The sequence below is a fragment of the Cupressus sempervirens genome, chromosome 5 (assembly GCF_028749045.1).
Source record: "Cupressus sempervirens isolate cs-2001-9-10 chromosome 5, ASM2874904v1, whole genome shotgun sequence".
Classification (NCBI taxonomy): domain Eukaryota; kingdom Viridiplantae; phylum Streptophyta; class Pinopsida; order Cupressales; family Cupressaceae; genus Cupressus; species Cupressus sempervirens.
Window position 1 is genome coordinate 854259889 of NC_143122.1, and position 17118 is coordinate 854277006.

A 17118-nucleotide genomic window follows, 5' to 3' on the forward strand; every position below is an offset into this window, starting at 1 on the left:
TTTTCCCCAATATGTTGTTAGACCAAGTGAAGGAAGAACCCTAGAGATCAATATCAATCAAATCATTTCTTCTCAAGAAATCCTCCAAGTCCTACATACTATCTAAAAAATCCTCCAATTCCCCCATTTTCTTTGAAGGCTAAAGTGAGGTGTTAGAGTCTCCCATGCACAAAATATTTCCTTATCTCATGGAATCAAACACATTGGTAGCCTCATCCCAGATAGTAGGCCTATCATTTTGAGTGTTGGGGGCATAGAAATTAAACACAGTTCAACTACTAGTTCAAGTGGTGAAACTTGTGACAATAAAATGGGTGTTGATAGAGATAACCACACCCACCACCCTATTAGGATTCCACATCATAAAAATGCCACAAGAAGCTCCATTAGCATTACTATAAGTATAATTAGCACTTGGCCAATGTGATTAGTGTTAGAGTAAATAATTAATTAATTGTTAATTATTTATTCGATTTACTTAAGCTTACTTAGGTTCATGCATTTACTTAATACTTTGTATTTGATGCATGTTGAGGTTAGTTGTTGACAACATGGGAGTTTGTTCCCTTCTAGCATGTTCCACCTTTTTTTGGATATGTGCTAAGTTGTCATCCTTATCTTCTACCTCCTTCCAGCTTGTTCTACAAGCTTCCATGAGGCCTTCATAAGTAGTCTCTCACTCATTGTAAATTCATCCCATTTTTCACATAGCAATTCTAATTTCCTATTGTGAATCATTCCTGTGCAGTTTTTGCTTCAAGCTCTTTGCTCCCTAAGTTTCTCTTCAGCAACTTATTTGCACTGCAGGTGATCTTGGCACATTATTGAAATTAGATTCTCAACTCCTACATGGTATCAGAGCCTCCCTGTTGCTTCTTGTTTGAAGGATTTTTGAAGCCATGATTTGAAGTCACAAACCCTAGTTTGTTTGTGCAATTTTTCTTCAAATCAAGGGTAGAGCAATTTTTTAGAGCATTTTCAGCCCAAATTAAGATTTCCATTGGATCCAAAAGGCCATTTATAGTCAGAATTTATATAAAACTTTTCAATTTTGGACACAGGGTATTTTTGGAGATTTTTTGAAGCCTCCAAGTCGCTGTCGTACAGACTATACGAACGAACAAGGCAAAAAAAAATTTTAAAAAGGGCGACTGCCATAACAGCACCGAAGCACCACCTGGCGGCCACCCCACCACCACCATCAACCCACTCCCAACCTGTGTATTCAACCCGCCTATCGCTACTGCAACAGAGTCCGTCGACGCTGCTGATAGCTCGCCACCGCAGTGGAGCCTTCTGCCGCTGTCGCCAACTGCCCACTATGCAACGTAGCAGTGCCACTGGGTTTTCCTCCTGGGCACCACCACCACTAATGGTTATTGCTCCACCACCACTCCATGGAATTTCTAACTTGCTGACATCATCTTTCTGATAGCTGATGTCATTCATAGACAGGTGATGTCATCTTTTCTAATAGGTGCGCTGACATCATTTCATGACTTTTCTTGCATCACTCCTCGGTCACTGATGTCATCTTTTCAGTGACCTATTTTTTCCCAGTGACGGTCCCGTGATGGGCATATAGCCATCAAATTTAAGCCATTGTCTGTAATTTTCCAGCAAGTACATTTCTGGAGCAGCAGTCAGTTTTTTTGCTATAACTTGAGCATACAGAGGTCTTTTTTTGATCTGAAAGAAACATCAAAAAGCTAACTCAGAGATGGAGACATTGGTTTTGGTTTCATTATATTCTAAGTTTGTTTGTGCTTCCATTTTTGGCATCAAATTAGAGGCTTATTCTTCCTCCTATTCTGCATCAACAAATCTAGGTTCTTTTCCAATTTTTTGCTTTCCTTAGTTGTTTTTGTGGTATTTGGGAGATATTCTTGTACATTTTTTGGGGGGTGTCTTTCTTTTCTATAATTTACTTCAGTTAAGACCCTTCTACTTCTGTCTTCTTCTTTCTCTCAATGGCGGATCCATCTATATCCTGTCTCACACCGCATAACTACCACATCTGGAAGGCACAAATGACTAGGCTTCTAATGTCAAGAGGTCTATGGTCTTGTCTGGATGAGAATTAGCCTAATCTCACATGACCTTATGAGGTTCTACAGTATAGGAACAAGATGGGTGAAGCCATGGGGCTGATTGCACTCAACATTTCAAACAGTCTGTTGTTTCACCTAGATGGTTTGACTACTCCACGAGCTTATTGGTAGAGATTTTAGACTTTTTTTGGACAAGTGAATGAGTTTTGAGCACTTCAGTTGGATGCATAATTGACTTCTTTGTCACCAAGAAAATTTTCCACCATTGAGGACTTTCTGATGAAGTTCAAATCCATATGTGTAGTTTTACAAGGATGTGGGAAGAACAAAATAGATAATGAGTGCATATTTTTGATACTCTCAAAGCTGAAGGGGAAGTATCAGGTCTTTTCTTCTACTTTCTAATCCACCATGGATGTCCTTGGAGATCGACATAGGATGCCTACATTTGAGACATTTTGTGACAAGTTGACTATGGAACAGGCAAAGATCCAACAGGTGGATAGCTTTGGCTCTTCTAGCCAAGCATTGGTTGCCCAAAATTCTAAGGGGAAATCCAAGAAGAAAGGAAAATTGAAGAAAGACACATCCAAATCTGATCCTCTAGCTAATCCTCTAGCAAACCCTCCCAAGGGTAAAGATTCTTCAAAGTCAGGTGAGTCTACCTCCAAGACCAAGAAGAAATCCAGTGAGAACTGTAGCATTTGTAGGAAAGATGGACATTCAGTTTCTAGGTGTTAGAAATGATAAGATGCTTTAGTGGAAGCCATGAAGGAGCATAACATTTCTGATCCTCAGTCTTCATCTCCATCTACAAGGAAAGGTCATGCTCTTTCTGCACAAGCTACGCCTTCGGTGCCTTTATGGATTCTTGATTCTGGGGCTTCTCACCACTTAACAAACACTCCTAAGTTGCTTAATTCACTTGCTCCTTGTGCCACCACATAGATTACAATTGGGAACTCTTCACAACTTTTACTTTTGGGTTCTAGGACTATTGCTTTGGCCGAGGGTTCTCTACAGGATGTACTTTGTGTTCCTGATATTTCGATGAACCTTCTATCTATCTATCAGATTTGCCACTCTGGCTCTGGGAAGATAGTCAAGTTCTCACCAGATGATGTGGTTATTCAAGACTTGCATGATCCAGAGATGATTGTGGCCATTGGGAGTGTTGACTCTACATCACGCCTCTACAAATTTCATGGATTTGAGTCTTTTGATGACATAGGTTCATGTTTAGTTGCACATGTAGATCCAATAAGCAGACTTTGGCATGAATTTTTTGGGCATGTCAATTATAGATATCTACAGTAGATGAGCACATAGGCACTTGTTCTTGGGCTTCCCCAGATTTCCTGTCTAGATGGTGTTTGTCAGGGATGTGCACTTGGCAAGCAACATAGGGATTCCTTTCCACATGGACGAGCCACTCGTGCTTTAGCACCTTTGGAGCTGATTCATAGTGACCTTCTATCATTTCCTACTCCTTTTTTAGGTGCTAGATATGTGCTTACATTCATTGATGACTTCTCTAGACACACATGGGTGTACTTTCTTAAGTACAAGTTTGATGCCTTCGACTCATTTTGAGTTTTTAAGGCATTTGTAGAGAAGCAATTTGGACTTTCTATTCAATGCATATGCACAAATAATGGGGGGGAGTATGTGAACTAGGCTTTTAGATATTTTTTTTCTAAGCATGGTCTTCAGCATCAGCTTTCAATGCCCTACACTCCTCAGCAGAATGGTGTGGTCGAGAGGAAGAACAAACCCCTTTGGAAGATGGAAAATTGTATGATCCAGTCTAGGTCCATGGATTCATGTTTTTGGGCAGAGGTTGTCAATTGTGCCAACTATATTTAGAATTGGATGCCTCACAAGGCACTTTGACATATGACTCCTAAGGAGGCTTGGTCCCATGTCAAGCCTGATGTGTCATCATTTAGAGTTTTTGGGAGTACAGCATATGCATTTGTACCTATTGCTCAGAGGAAAGCAATGGAATCGAAGGGCCGACCATCAATTTTTATTGGCTACTGCGAGGATGTTAAGGCTTATAGGTTCTTTGATCCTAATTCTAGAGAGGTCCTATTTTGATGGGATGTCCAATTTGATGAGAGCCCTCCTACAGTTCATTCCTCACCTCCAGCGCCTCCTCCAACTCCCACTACTCCCTCTTCATCTCCACTTTGTTTCACAAATGATGAGGATGATGATCATGGTGATCTCGATATACCTCCACCACAGGATCCTCCCAAGATGCCTAAATGGGCTCGAGCTATTGTTGATGCTGCAGGATCTCTAGTTGGTGACCCATCCACATCTTGTTGCACTCATTCTCACACCACAGGTTCTAGTCTACTCAGTCATGCTCTTAGTATTGATCCTCAGACTTTTGCAGAGGTGATAGGACATTCAAAATGGGATAGTCCAATGGAGGAGGAATATTCTTCTTTGATGAAGAACCACACATGGGATCTTTGTTCTCTTCCTAAGGGGAGAAAGCTAGTGTGTTGTAAGTGGATTTATTGCACTTAGTAATCTGCTGATGGTTCCATTGATAAGCATAAGGCTCGTCTTGTTGTGAAGGGTTTTTTGCAAGTCGGGGGTTTTTATTACTTTGAGACATTTGCCTCTGTCACCAAGATGAATTCTATTTTCCTTGTCTTATCCCTTGCAGCTTCACAGGGATGGTCAGTTTATCAAATGGATGTGAAGAGTGCCTTCCTGCATAGTGATATCACAGAGTAGATTTATATGGAGCAGCCTCTAGGTTTTGTGTAGGATCCCACCTTGGTTTGCAGGCTTCAACATTCATTGTATGGTCTCAAACAAGCCCCTAGGGCTTGGTATGAGAAGATGGACTCATTTTTTCTATCTACCGGCTTCACTCACTACCATTTCAATCCCATAGTGTACATTTAGCATCTTGGTGATGAGATTATGATTCTTGTTTTGTATGTTGATGATCTTATCCTTACAGGTAGTTCATCATCTATGCTCTAGGATGTTAAGATTGCACTGATGGACCAGTTCGAGATGACTAATCTTGGTTTGCTACACTATTTTCTTGGTCTTTAGATCCATCAGTCTCCTACTGGCATTTTTGTGTATTAGTAGAATTATGCTCTTGACATGCTTCGTCACTTTCACATGCTTGATTGTAAGGCTGCTCCTACACCATTTTAGTCGGGTGTCACTTTTTCTACCTCCTACTCTTTACCTACAGTGGATGCTACTTTGTATCGATAGTTGGTGGCAGCCTTTTCTACCTGACACACACTCACCCTAATCTTTCTTTTCTGGTTGGCCTAGTCTCTTGATTTTCTCAGGACCCTCATGAGAGACATTAGCAAGCTACCAAGCATATTCTACACTACATTCAGGGCACCCTTATGTATGGCATTCACTACACTATGGGGCCTCCACATATTGTTGGCTACACTGATTCAGATTGGGTTAGTGATGTTGATGATTGAAAGTCTACTTCTGGCTTTGTGTTTTTCTTTGGTTCCAGTCCCATCACATGGTCATGCAAGAAGTAGCATGCTCAAGCACTTTCATCTACAAAGGCTGAGTACATGGTTGTAGTTCTTGCTAGTCAGGAGGCTTTATGGCTTCATCAGTTGATGACTAAGTTTGGATTTCCTCCTGATCATCCTACTATTTTCTGGTGTGATAATCATAGTGCCATCCACATTTCTTGCAACCCAGTGGAACATCAGCATACCAAGGACATTGAGTTGCATATGCATTTCATCTGTCAATTGATCCAAGATGGTGTTATAGCATTGGCATAAATTCATACTATCGGTCAGGTTGCAAACATCTTCACTAAGCCTTTTGCATCGCCACACTTTCTTCAGCTATGGTCAATGCTTGGGGTTACGGAAGTTGTCCTTGGAGGGATTGGTTGAGGCCTTCCTTCCTTCTCTTCATTTTTTTTTTCAGCATGTTGTTTTTACCTCTTTTTGGAGGAGGGTTTTTCCCATAGGGTTTTCCCTCTTTTTCCATTTTACAGAGGTTGCATTTAGTTGCATTGTACTCTGGTACCTAAAATGGCCTAGTTGCCAGGACCCATTTTGCATTTTTTCCTTTATTTTGTGAGCTTAAGGAATTCCCTAAGTTGCATTTAAGGGGGCGTGTTAGAGTAAATAATTAATTAATTGTTAATTATTTATTCTATTTACTTAAGCTTACTTAGGTTCATGCATTTATTTAATACTTTTTATTTAATGCATGTTGAGGTTAGTTGTTGACGACACGGGAGTTTGTTCCCTTCTAGCTTGTTCCACCTTTTTGTGGATATGTGTTGAGTTGTCATCCTTGTCTTCTACCTCCTTCCAGCTTGTTCTACAAGCTTCCATGAGGCCTTTATAAGTGGTCTCTCACTCATTGTAAATTCATCCCATTTTTCACATAGCAATTCTAATTTCCTATTGTGAATCATTCCTGTATGGTTTTTGCTTCAAGCTCTTTGCTCCCTAGGTTTCTCTTCAAAAATTTATTTGCACTGCAAGTGATCTTGGCACATTATCGGAGTCAGATTCTCAACTCCTACAATTAGCCAATCTAGAGAAAACTTACTCAATCATTTTCACTTCCTACAAAAGAATGATGTCAATATTAAGTTCAATGATCCTTTTTTTGATTTCATATTGCTTCCTGGGGCTATTCATCCCTCTAACATTCCAAGATATAATCATCATCTTTTATTATTTTGGGTTTCCTTCAATGTTTTTTGTTTCCCCTATGTTATATTCTTTTATGTTTCCTTTTGATGGATATTCATGATTGAAGGTCTCCCAATCCTCATGGTTGATCCAACATTAGCCCTATTCCCTCCCCTAGGATTTCTCTTCAGGACTATCCATTCAACATTATTACTAAGAAAATCTAGGCTTGGTCCCTCAAAGGTGGGAGAAAAAACTTCAACAATACCTAGTAGGGAGATCACAAGGATTCTATTTATGAGTGGTGAACCAGCCCCCAAATTAAGGGGTGTGTTGCAAGAGTTCAAAACTCAATCAAATACCATTTCTTTGTCTAGTACACCTCCACCTAGATGGGGTTCTAGGATATGCATGTAAACAATCTCCTCCTCTTCCTGAACATCAATGTCAATTTTTTTGATCCAATCACTTATGGTCCCCTCACCCTACACATCATCCATAGGGGTTCTAATTTTCTCTTTAATGCTAGGGATTACTTCCAAATTCTAAGGATTCTTCACATGACTTCCAGTCAAATTAACTAGTTCTATGTTTTCATGGGCTTTGGATATGACATCCATTTTAGTTGTTTTCAAACTTTCAACCACCTCCACACCTAGAGAAGAAAATTTTCTCTTAATTTTCTCATTCTTTGAGAAATCTATCAAAAGATGGCCAAATCTATTAAATTTCTACCTGAAGGGAGCAACATTCTCATAAACTAATAGTTGCAACCAAGTACCTCATTTAGACTTTAGGTCCATCATGGTTGGTAGGGGTTTGTTCATATCCACATTCACACAAATCATAGTGAAGCCCAATTTAATCTTTGAACCTATCATCAAGTCCATTTTTATGACCTATCCAAAGGAGTTACCAATCCATCTAAAAACACATTCATCCCAAAATTTCAAAGGGAGCCTAAGAAAATGTATCCAGACTGGGGTGGATCTATAAAGATCACAATTTGGGTTAAATCCTAGTTTCTATTTTGTGAACAACAAGTGGTGTTTTCCAAAGTACCATGATCCTTCCATGCTTGAATCTTAGTCTTTTTTAGTCATGAAAGTAAATAGGAAGAGGACTCGAGCCATCATAGAAATGGAAACTAAACCCATTAGTTTCCACTTCGACAAGCACCATTTTCTAACCATATCCACCATAGGTTGGAGGGAGACAAACTTTCCAAAAAGTCTTAGGGTAAAACCCAAGGAAATCGAGTCCACCACAAAGTTAGGTAGTAAAATTATAGGTCTAGTAGGTCCTAAGGAGAATGTGGGTTTTCCACTAGAGTCCATAGGAGTCTTGGATCCAACATCAACCTCTAGCTAGTTTAACTTTGAAGCCAATGTTGAAGTGGCTACCATCATGGGATTGCCCAAGTGTTTGGGGCCCAAAAAGATATAGTCATCAAGAAAGGCATTGGGTTCCGTCAAAACAGGGGTCTCCTCCTAAAAAGGAATGTGACCATTCTAGGATTTTGCTACCAGTTCCAAACCTGGAAAAATGGGGGCCAATTCCAATAGGAGGGGTGGGGGATAAAAGTGAATAGCTAATCCATCCATCCCAAGACTAAGAGGGCATGGTAATAGGAAGAAATTCAAGGGTGACAAAGTTGGGTGGCAAAGTTGTAGAGGGTTGTTTTAAATTAGTTAATCACAATAGTATCCATGTTAAAGATTATAATAGATACTATAAAATGTGATGTTGTTAGAGGATTTAATAACCCTATTAGGAGTGGCCTTGTTAGAGGACTCTGATCATTCCATAAGAATGTCACATTCTTGAAGGATTTATATAGACTAAGTCTTTCAAATGACTATTAGATCAACCTTTATTAAAATGATTTCAATAGAAATAGTTTACAATGATTAGAAAGAAAAAAAAGGGTTTAGTTTGATCTATATAATCATAACTTACTTTTCAATTTTAGATCTTTCTTATGTCCTTGTGTTGATCTCTTGATAAGTCCCTTTGTCAACTTTGTCTCTAATTTTCTTGCAAACCCTTCAAGCAATCATCATCCTTCTCATCAAACCAAAGTCTACCACTATGATCAATTACTAAATTCAACACCCTTGTTCCCTCATACTAGAAACACTTTCACATGTGCATACAGTCTTACACAGATCTCTCTTGATCACCTTCTATGATTATTTTATCTATTTTGATTGTAGGGCTTCACATGCATCTACACATTCACACACTCACAGTAAAATTTCACATGTTCACCTCCTTATATAGGTAAGATTTTCTCTATCAATTTCAATAATCATCATCATTCTTAGGGTTTATGATCTGATTTAACATGTTTAGTGAATTTTTCCACCTTCTTGATCATCCTCTAAAAGCTTCTCTATAATCCATCTATTAGGTCTTTACCTAATCCTTCTTTGAAGTAAATGATGCAACTCATCTATCTTATCTTCAGCACACTTACCATATCCCAAGAAATCAACTGAGTATATTAGAAAACATAATTCCTCAAATTTATTTAAAATTAGTATTACATGGCAATCACTAAGTTTGGACACTCGATCTCACTTAATCACTTGAAATGTATAGTAACACCCACTTGATATTGATGCTCGATCAACACTCAATTTTCCTAGCACATACTAGAGCTTGGCCGACACTAGAATCCCTTGATATCAACACTACTTTATGAATCTTTTACTCTCTTACTTAGTTAGACTGCTATAGTTTTTGAGTGGTCTAACATGTCCTCAATGTGTTAAAAATCATGATTATCTTATCATAGTTCAACTAATCAAATTTTTATTGTAGCTTCCTCTTCATATCTCAACCTTTCTATTTGATTCTTTTGTTATGAACAACATCTCAAATCCTCTTCATCAATCAAATAAAGATGACATTTAGGTATGATAGCGTCATGTCTCATCAACATATATGACATCAATGACAACATACCAATTGTTTCAATTGAAGTTTCAACATCTTCTTGTGTTCAAAATTTTTCTCTTACCATCTCATCAATTTCTCATTGGTCTCTATATATCATCATTACTAACTTTATTAATAATATGAACTAATTTTTCCAAAGTTGATGCCTTTTCATTTACATGTTGAATCTTAAATGAATCTACATGAATATCCTTGATAGCATGTAATACATTTTTTCTCTTGTATTCTCTTATGAGTTGTTGTTGCTTTGTCTTTCATCTCAGCAACACTTGTAGAATCTACATTTATTCAAGAGTCATTGTGTCAAGTTCATACTTGTGAAGTGTAATGAACTCAACTAAACTCACTAGAGTCTCAAGAGACTCAATTTTGTTCTCCACTATCTCTAATTGTGGTGTGCTAACACTTAGAAATGTTAATTGAAATTATGTCCCTCTAGTACTTGTTCCTAGTGTTTTTTCCCCATGGAAGTACACTCATGCTAAGTAGGTGTAGCCTATTGAATAGGTATAACATTTGATGCATCAGTATGAATAGGAATAATAGTTGGAAACTGTATTAAGGTCTAAATAGCCTCTTCCTCTTTTGGCTTCTCAGTATCTACAGGATTAAGTTAATAAACCTCCTTTTCTCCCTCAACATGAGGTCCTAAGGAATCTTGAGCTGATTGATCTGCTTGAGCTTTTTATCTCCTTCATCATTATAGATACCAATATTAGCCATATGAGGGTGATATTTGATCACTATTAAATATTTTACCTAATCCATGATAATTACATCTTATTGACCCTTATTATCAAGTCTGACTGATGTAATTTCAAAATTATCAATCATGGTGTTCACAGTTGGTGCACTATCAATCCATGGGTAGTCCTAAATTTTTATTAAGACTAGATTGGTGGATGGAAGAGGCATGTTTGAGGTTTAAAGTGCTAAACTTTTTAGTTATTCCTTAGTCAATCCATTTAGATTTTTTTTCTCTTCAACGATATCTTCTATAGTGACAACATCTTGTTGTGCACTATCCTCTTCCTTTCTATTGATTTCCCCTACCAAATTGTCTAGTGCATCATAGTCTTTTTTATTATCTAGGTCAATTAAATCTTTTTCTTTTTCTTCTTCTTCTTTTTGATTATCATACCAAAATACTTTCTTCTACCATATCCTCAACTTTATTCTTCAAAATTTTATAAGCCCTAGTATTGGACACAAATTTCTTAGCAAACTCTTTTAGGGAAATAGACATATGGGTCTTCTCTATGTCAGGCATCATTTTGGCCAATGTAGCCTCTCTTATTTTCCTTTCTATAGATAATGCCCACTTCCATTTGGCATCTAATTTATTGTATAAATATTTTGGAATCCCTTTGCCTAGTTCTATAGGCACATATTTAAATTTTGTCATCATATCTAGCATGGCCTTTTAGATTTTCTCATGGTCTTCATTATTCAAAAAATCATACTTAATATGTTTGAATCATGTTAGTCCTACTAAATTTCTTATGTTTTCACATAACTAGTCAATTTCCATGAGTATTCATTTGGGAACAATTTGAAAATTACTCAAATCATTAGACTCAGTTTTGTCACCCTCATCCTCCTCATCATTAGGCATGATGACTAACTTCTATCTTAGCTTCTTCTATGGACTCTTCTTGTTTCCTTTTGTAGTTTTTTTATTCTTTGGTGAAATTTTTCCCTTTCTTGGCTCAATCAACTTTTCTAGGATTTTCTTTGGTTTAGCAGTTGTGGCTGGTGCTTCTTTGGGTTGTTGTCTTGTAATTATTCTTCTTTTGGGTTGAGGGGAAAGAGGGGTAACAATATTATTCACAGTCTTCTTTAGATCCCTCTTCATCTTAGGATCCACTATTACAATTTTATTTTTACTAGTTTCTTTGGGCTTAAAACATACTAGTTCTTTTCCTATAGAGTCTTCATCTTTCTATCAATCTTGGGCACTTTTGTTTGCATCATCATTTTCATCTTGGATGACTCATAGTTTCCCAAGGGCTTGAGAATCTTATCAATTTCCTCACATAAAAGGGTTGTAACTAGTGTAGTGACTTTTATTGATCTCATATTACTTTTGAAAATTGAGTGTCTATATACTTAAGTCATTTTAAGTCATTTACTTAGTTCATGCAGAACAAGTAATATATGTCAAGCATAACATATAAGATAGAGAATGCTGAGTAAATAGTGAGATGCAATAAAGTTATAGTTAGTGTCAAGCACCAGAGACTTCAAATGTTTATTAGTATAGTTTTGATATAGTTGTAATTTGTATTGGTACAAACTACTATGTAAACCATTTTTGAGTCGACTTAAGGATTATTTTATGATCTTTTCTAATGAGGATGAATCTTAATTTTGAATCCCTATGAATTACATGCATCCAATAAGAAAAAGAGATGGTTTAAGTGGCAATATGGGTGAATTACTGCCATTGATTCATACCTAACCCTAATTCACGTAGGTCTTCCTAAGGAAGACAAACCCTAAACTTTTTAATGAATGCTAAGGATAATTGAAGAGAGCTTGCATGTGAAAACAAAGCATTCAAGCTGATTAAGGTGTTACGAATTGAGTTACATTGCAGAATCAGTTAAAGGAGAACTAAGGAAAGGAATTAGAGGATAGAAGATATACATCTGGTAAGAGAGGATCAAGTACACATCAAGATAGAGGTGATCTAACATCAAGAAATAGAGTGCTAATTGAAGGATCATTACTGAGACATTCTAATAGGTGAATCAATTAAATCTCTTAATAGAGTAGTCTTGATAGGCTATTATAAATCCTTTAACAGCGTAAGATCTAACAATCTTGTAAGCCTTTAACAGGGTAGACCTTTCACAGGGTAGATCATGTTTCATGATCAAACATTGTAACCTTCATTGGATACACTTTATTACTACAATAGTGAATATTTGTGGGTGTCATCAACACCCCAGTTTTACCTTCTCCTTGGAGGGTTTTTGGGTAACCAAAAATCTTGTGTCATACATGTGTTGAATATTTTGCTTTCATGCTATGGATGCATATGCTTAATTTGGTATTTTATTTTATATGCATAGATTCTGAGATGGATGTGTGGTGAATAGTTTTAGAGGTTGAAAGTTTTAAGTGTCAATTCACCACTCCCTCTTAGAGTTTACTTCCCTATTATATTTTTCACAATTGGTATCAAAGATGACTTCTCTAAAAAGTAGAGCTTTGCATCTTTGAGGAAAGATGTTGGAGATGGAAGTCTACATATTGGGAAAGACTATTGAGAACCAAAAGATTGAAATAGAACTTTCCTTATATCAGCTGAATTCAAAGCAAGAAATGATTTGAAGATATCACCGATTGAAGAGGTGACACAAAATACTGAGAGATTGACACTACTGAATTGTTTGTAGATGGAAACACAAATGAATTTAATGTAGTAGTTACAAATCTAATGGAAAAGAATAGAACCCTAACTAAAGAGGTAAAAAATCTCAAAAGAGAATAACAAGACCAATTAGTATTACTATGTGACATGACAGAGAAGAAAAAGAAAGTTGAAGAGGAAAAGTCATGGTTGAAGATGACAAAATAATTTTGACCAATAGACTGGAAGAGAAAACATCAGAGGTATCTAGGATTTCTAACATGTAAATGGAAAATTTGGGTCAAATGATGATTCCAAATCATGAACTAAATGCAAAGGATATTGAGATCACAACACTAAAGCTGCAGAATGAACAACTAAGAAATGATCTTAAAAGAGAAAAGTTTTTTGCTAATAGTTTCAACAAACCTAGTGAAGCCATCAATTACTTTGAATAATTGATGAGATCCCCTAGATCTAATAGTGACATTTCTAGATTGGGTTACACTATTACTAAAGAAGGAGAATCACCCAAAAGTGGTGAAGAAAGAAGTAACAAAGGTAAAATCTCCAAACCTACTTGTCATAATTGTGGTAAGATAGGTCATACTACTAATCTTTGTAGGAGGAAGACTGCAAATTAGAATCATAAGTAGAATTTCATGGGTCATTTCCATAAATGAAACAAAAAAGGACATCAAGCACATGAATGTAGAACCAAAACGATAAGAACGTAAAGATTTGAAGGATACTACTATAACTATCAGAAGAATGGACATAGAGCATATGACTTTGGATCCAAACCTAAATGGTCATCAAATAAGAAGACTAAGGTAAAGCACAATGGAAACTCTTATAATTGGGATTATAATACAAGGTATAGTTTTCACTACTATCAAGAGTATGGACATGTTTCTAAAAATTGCATAAGTACACATTTAAGAAGTGACTACAGCAGATGGTTGAATCAAACCACATGTTTTAGTTGTTGAAGACTAGTCACATAAGTAGAAATTGTCCAACAAGGTCAAAGGCACCAAGAAGTGAGTTCAAAAAAGGAAAAGGAAAGGTAGATGTTGAGAATTTCAGAGATGACATGAACAAGACATGGAAAAGAAAGGAAGATCGTAACAGATCAAGTGTAGACGAGATCACTCCACCCAATGGATTAGGTGATCACACCTCCTCCAATTAAGCAATCAAGAGGTATGTGAGAATAATATTTAAGAGGATATACTATACATCAATTCCAAGGATTTAGTTATGAAAATATTACATACGAATGAATAAAGATGCAAGGTGTTGTTAAGAATCAAGAATAAATCTTTAAGTTTTGTTAGTTTTCATGTTACTCCTGAGCATGAAAAGTTTCACTATGGTTGCCTAGTGGAATGTTAGTTGATGCTAAGCTATCAAAGTTGTTAATGTTGCCTAAGCTCATAGTGGTTTTGGAGCATATGGAAAATTACATGGATGCTGAGTGAGCCAAAAATTGTGTTGAAGTTGAGCTTATAACTATGTAAGCACTTAGCATTAAATGTAGTGTTTTAAGGGCTATTCGATTGATTTTTGCTCATTTGACATCATTCAAATTTGAAGGAGAGCATGAAGATCTAAAGGAAAAATTGAGAAATTGTCCTAAGCATTTACAAATAGATTTAATAGTTGTTTGACACCATTTTAGTAGGATTGAAAAGGTATTTATCATGTGCAAAGTTATGTAGTTCAAGTTTTTGGAAAACCTAGTTATATGAAATGGCATCTAGTTCTTTAGTAGTCAAGGTTGTAGAGGGAAAGGAAGTTTTGAATGTGAAATTTATAAGCAATGAGATTAAACAACCAATTTTTAGAGCTATTCCAGACATTGCTTATAAACAAGAACCATCTGATGCACTGTCAATGATACCACCACGAGTTTTAATGATTCAAGATGTTAGATGCTGCTATACATATAAGGTTGGAAGCATAGGAGACATGGAGATTAGGGAGACATATGGGAAACTATATGAAAATGGAGTGTAGAAGGAGGAATACAAAATTATTGAGAAAAAAGGGTTAACTTGTGCCCTAGATTTCTTAAACATCTCCAAGATAGAATGGATAAAGATAGTTTTGAGTGGAATACATGACAATTTTGTATGGTTAGAGAATGGGCTAGTGAAAATTACCAAGAATATTGTGCATAGAGTTATAGGGTATCCAACCCTAGATCAGCCCAAGATAATGAGAAGTGAAGAAAAAGAGGTAATTGAAAGGAATACAAGGACTTTATGGAATAAATGAGGGATGACAATAGATACAATCACATATTGCTTAATTAATTTTGTAGTGAGGATTATAGCACACAAGTTATATCAATCCTACTGACTCAACAATGTAACATGTATTTCAGTTGACATGGCATACAAGATATTCAAGAAGGATCATACTTATGATATTGTCAAAAAATTTGAGGGCTATAAGGAAGACCAAAATTGCACGATAAAAATTTGGATCTATTCTTGTATGTATATTATTTTGTGTACATAATACATTTCCTAGTTTTGGTAAAGCTGGATGGAAGGTAAACAGACCTATTGTAGTACAAATAGGTGAATTCATTGAGTAGATAGGTGATAATTTTGACTCAATTATGACAAGATACTTCAAAGACTTCAAACAGTCAATGAAGAAAAGACCAAGGATACCATTTTCACTAGTGGAGAAGCTTTTTGATGATGTTTTCTTCCTAGTTGACACTGACTATACATATGTTTAGGAAGAAATTACTAGAGTTAGATGGTTAAGACCATTGGGATATTAAATCAATGTTGATGAAGCCTCTGTAGCAATCACAGTATTACTTGTAGAAGAAGTGGACAAGGAGGCTATAGTTTTTGGGAACTATGATGTGGCTAAGTCAAAAATCACCAAGGACTTGAAGACTATTTCAATCATTAGGAAGAAGAATAAGATGGTGAAGAAACTAAAAGGGAAATTTGGTGAAGGGGCAGAAGAGGAAGAAGATGATAATGATGAAGAAGAAGAGAATGCACCTATCCAAGCACCACTTGCCATCACCCAAGATCAAGAAGAAGACCAACAAGAAGAGGAAGTAGAAATTATAGAAGGTGTTGAGGGAGAAGACACCAATGAAGCACCTATAGATACTAAAAAGAAGAAAAGAAAAGCTAAAGCACTAGCAGTGAGCAACCAAAGAAGGTTGCAAAACCTACTCAACGTATAGTATCTACAACAAGGGCTAGTACAAGAGCTGCTACACAAAAGGCTAAGGAATTAGCCAAGCCAAAGGAAAAGAGAGCAAGTCAAGTTAGCAAGGGTGAAGAGTCTTAGAAGAGACTAAGGAGAAAATATGTTGCCCCAGTTGAATCTAATGAAGACAAGGCTGAATCTAATGACAAACTTGTTTCAAGTGGTAAGTCATAGTTCTTCAGATTTAGATAATCTATGTGAGAATATTAGGGATAATTTTGATTTATCTAGAGTCTCTCACATTGAGTTTGAAAATCTTGAGAAGATTGAAAAGAATCAAGTTGAAGAGGTAGTATATGTCGTGATGGTAATATTTCAAAAGGCTCCTCTTAAACTTGCCAACTCCATACCCAAAAGCTTGTATGATAGAGTTGAATAGAAGTTACATTATTATCTAGCTATTGAAAGACAAATAAGAGAGACAACACTTGCATAGGTAATGCAAGAACTAAGTAAGACTGTAATGGAAAAAGCCATTAAGAGACATACTGGAAGATTTTTTCCAAAGTATAGGGCATTAAGTATATTATAGAAGGACATTGAAGATGTTGTGCTAAAGTCCAAACAAATATGGAAGCTGGCATATGGACTATCAACATCTAAAGAAGCTATGAAAACACCTATTGAAGTAGGTGAGGAAAAAGAAGAAGAAAATGAATACATTGAACAAGATACAGTTGAGGGAGGCACAAACATGAACATAGACACCTAGGCACTAGCTATAGATGGGCATAAAAGAATAGAGTGTACTAGATACATGAGTGTTGAGTGCCAATCCTCAATAGGAGACAAGTGCAATTATTGACACCATTAATAT